This window comes from Schistocerca americana, chromosome 6 (genome assembly GCF_021461395.2).
Source record: "Schistocerca americana isolate TAMUIC-IGC-003095 chromosome 6, iqSchAmer2.1, whole genome shotgun sequence".
Classification (NCBI taxonomy): domain Eukaryota; kingdom Metazoa; phylum Arthropoda; class Insecta; order Orthoptera; family Acrididae; genus Schistocerca; species Schistocerca americana.
In genome coordinates, this window is record NC_060124.1 from 229,553,627 (window position 1) to 229,557,465 (window position 3,839).

The following is a 3,839-nucleotide window of genomic DNA, read 5'->3' on the forward strand; positions in this document are numbered from 1 at the left end:
AAGCGTCATAGAAAATTTATTTCCCGTTGTACAATATTAAATTTCTGCAAATGGAAAGCTTAAAGTCCAATTGGAAAAATAAATGTACTTTGCAAATGTGATTAATGTTAAAACTGGTGGCCTTCAGCATCAATACATTTCTGAGTACGAGTCACCACTGATTCCGTACATCGTACCAAAGTGTCCAATGAGATTTCTGTGCACACCTCCTGAATCTCATTCCAAAGTGTGTCCAGGTTACATGGTTTACGTTTGTACACCTCATCTTTTACTGTCCCCCATATGAAGAAATCCAGCGGCGAGGTCTGGAGAGCGTGCAGGAAACTCGATTGGTCCCCTACGTCCTATCCACTGGCCTGGCACATTGTGATCCAGGTATGCTCGTACGTCCCTATGATAGTGCGGCGGGGCGCCATCTTGTTGGAAATGAAACCCATCATTACCGTATAATGCACGAATGGCAGGGAATATGGAGTGAGCAAGCATTGTTAGGTACGTTTCTCCAGTAACAGTACCTTCAAAGCGGAAAGGCCCAATGAGTCCCCTTGCAGACAAACTACACCAAACATTTACACCAGGCAAATTCACAGCCTTTTCAACTGTAATGTGAGCATTATCTTCAGCCCAGTACACACAATTGTGCCTATTGATAGTTCCATTGAGTTTGAATTGGGCTTCATCCGACCAAATTATGCCACCCATAAATCCCGGTTCACGTCTCACCATCTCCTGAACCCATTCACAAAATTCTATCCTTCGATCTGGATAGTCGTCACTTAGCTGTTGCACCAGCCTTGGAATGTACACACGAAACTTGCCTTTATTCAGAGTGCATAGCACACTACTAGCACTTACATTACTCTCACGTGCCACTTGCCTTGAAGATTTTTTTAGGCGAACGCTGAAACAGTTGCAAGACCGCAGTTGTGGAATCATCACTTGTAGCTGTACGAGGTCGCCCTGATCGACCTTTATGCACATCACACACTGTTCCATGAATTTCAAATTTGTCTCGTAGACGTGTGATTGTTAACCTTGTAGGTGGTTCTGTACCATACTCACTTCTCCACTGTCTTCGAACCGCAGCTACATTCTCAAACTTCCAGTACCACTTAATTATCTACTTCCGGGCTTCAAAGCTCAAACGCACGTCCACCATGTTGCAGTTACTTCCTTGCCACTGCTGCCACCTGTTGAAGAAACATAACATTACTTTCGCACAGATATTTAACTTTGTAGAACGGGAAATAAATTGTCTATGACAGTTCAAAGTGTGTATACAATTTTTGACGTACCCTGTATATTAACAAACCAAGGAGATAAACGGACGTACCAAGTCACAAGAATAAATGACGATAGATTGCCCAAAATAGTAATGAATTATAGCCAATACCGAAAATGTCAGTATCTAGACCAAGGAAGAAGTAGAGAGATCAAACAATAAATAACAATCAATAACAGAGGCACTGAACAAGAGGTCGTAAGAGACAAATGCCTAACACTTGAAGAAACATGAGAAAGAAGAAGGAGAAGGACAAGAAATTCTGAAGAGAGCAGGCTTAAAATACATGGAGCGAAAGGTTAGCTACGTCTTGTACAGTCACCAGACTGCAGTTATAGGGGTCGAAGGACCTGAAAGGGAAGCAGTAGTTGAGAAACGAGAGAAACAGATTTGTAGACGATCACTTATCATATTCATTCTACGCATCGGGCAATCAATAAATGAAGCTAAAGAGAAATTTGTGAAGTGAGTTAAAGGTCGGGGAAAAGATAAGCTGTTTGTTGTTTGTCGACGATATTGAAAGAGCTTGAAAAAGAATTTGAATGGAATGAGTAGCATCTTGAAAAGAGATTTTGAGATGAGTATCAACGTAGGTAAAACAAAAGTAGTGGAATGTGGTCAAATTAAATCAGGCGATGATGAGGGGCTTAGATTAGGAGCTGAGACCTAGAAGTAGAAGACAGGTTTTGCTACTTAAGCAGCAAAGTAACTGACGATGGCTGAAACAGAGAGGATACAAAACGCATACTGGCAATAGCAAGAAAAACATTAGTAAAACAGGGAAATCTGTAAACATCTGACATGGATATGCTAGGGTGCCATTTCTGAAAGTATTTGTCTGGAGTGGTGCCTTGTATGGAAGTGAAAATGGATTATAACCAACTCATAAAAGAACGGAATAGAAGCTTTGAAAATGTGGTGCTGCAAAAGAATGTTGAATATTAGATGAGTAGATGGAAAATCAATGAAGAGGTATGAGGGCGGGTTGGAAAATAATGCTTCTGAATTTTTTATGTAAAAATTCTTTAAATAAGACAAACGTCATAACATTCTACATCTTTACTCTTCATGTCTGCATATTGATTTCTCAACATACTCAACCCGCCGACAAACACATTTTCCCGAGACGCCAGTTTGTTGATGCCGTCGCTGTAGAATGTTTGACTTTGTTGAGGTAGTCACAACCGCACCTCTGATTGTGCCGCTTCATCGCAATCAAAGTGAAGTCCTCGAAGGTGTTCTTTAATTTGTGGAAACAGATGAAAATCGTATGGGACCAAGATGCTACATTCGTGGTGGCCTAGTGCTTTGACTTTTCTGTATACCTGTTGCTGAAATTTCGAAGATCGTGACGCTACAACTCGCCGCGAGATAGAATTGGAGTTTGGAGGATGATCGATAACAATGAACCCAAGGCGACGGATTGTTGGAGATGTCGCGGTGCTCGTGTATGGTCTTTTCGTTGTCATGCTGTGGGAGAGGAGTCCGTGTGTGGACGGAAACTTCGAATTAGAAACTCGTTTATAGCACGCTGTTTCTCACGCACTGGCGTACACAGTGTGTACCAGTTCCGTTAGGACTGTTGTGTCCCAGTTCTGTTAGCACTGTGGCTATGATAAATAAGTCATGTATTGTGTTCTCAAAATCACTGTATTTATTCAAAATACAGGGTGATTCAAAAAGAATACCACAACTTTAGGAATTTAACTCTGCAACGACAAAAGGCAGAGCTAAGCACTATCTGTCGGCGAATTAAGGGAGCTATAAAGTTTCATTTAGTTGTACATTTGTTCGCTTGAGGCGCTGTTGACTAGGCGTCAGCGTCAGTTGATGCTAAGATGGCGACCGCTCAACAGAAAGCTTTTTGTGTTAATGAGTACGGCAGAAGTGAATCGACGACAGTTGTTCAGCGTGCATTTCGAACGAAGTATGGTGTTAAACCTCCTGATAGGTGGTGTATTAAACGTTGGTCTAAACAGTTTACAGAGAATGGGTGTTTGTGCAAAGGGGAAAGTTCTGGACGGCCGAGAACGAGTGATGAAAATGTAGCACGCATCCAGCAAGCATTTGTTCGCAGCCCAGGAAAATCGACTCGCAGAGCTAGCAGAGAGCTGCAAATTGCACAATCAACTGTATGGAGAGTCCTACGAAAAAGGTTAGTTATGAAACCTTATCGTCTGAAATTGGTTCAAGCACTGTCTGCAGCTGATAAGATTAAAAGAATCGATTTCTGTGATTTTATCCTTGCTCAAATGGAAACAGATGAATCTTTCGTTTCAAAGATTGTGTTTAGTGATGAAGCAACTTTCCACACTAACGGGAAAGTCAACCGTCACAATGTCTGTATATGGGGCACTGAGAATCTGCGGGAAACAACTCAGTATGAACGTGACTCGCCTAAGGTGAACGTTTTCTGTGCCATTTCAGCCGATAAAGTTTTTGGTCCCTTTTTCTTCGAAGGTGCTACTGTAACTGGACTACAGTTTCTGGAGATGTTAGAGAATTGGCTGTTCCCTCAACTCGAACAAGAAGCACAACAATTCATATTTCAGCAGGA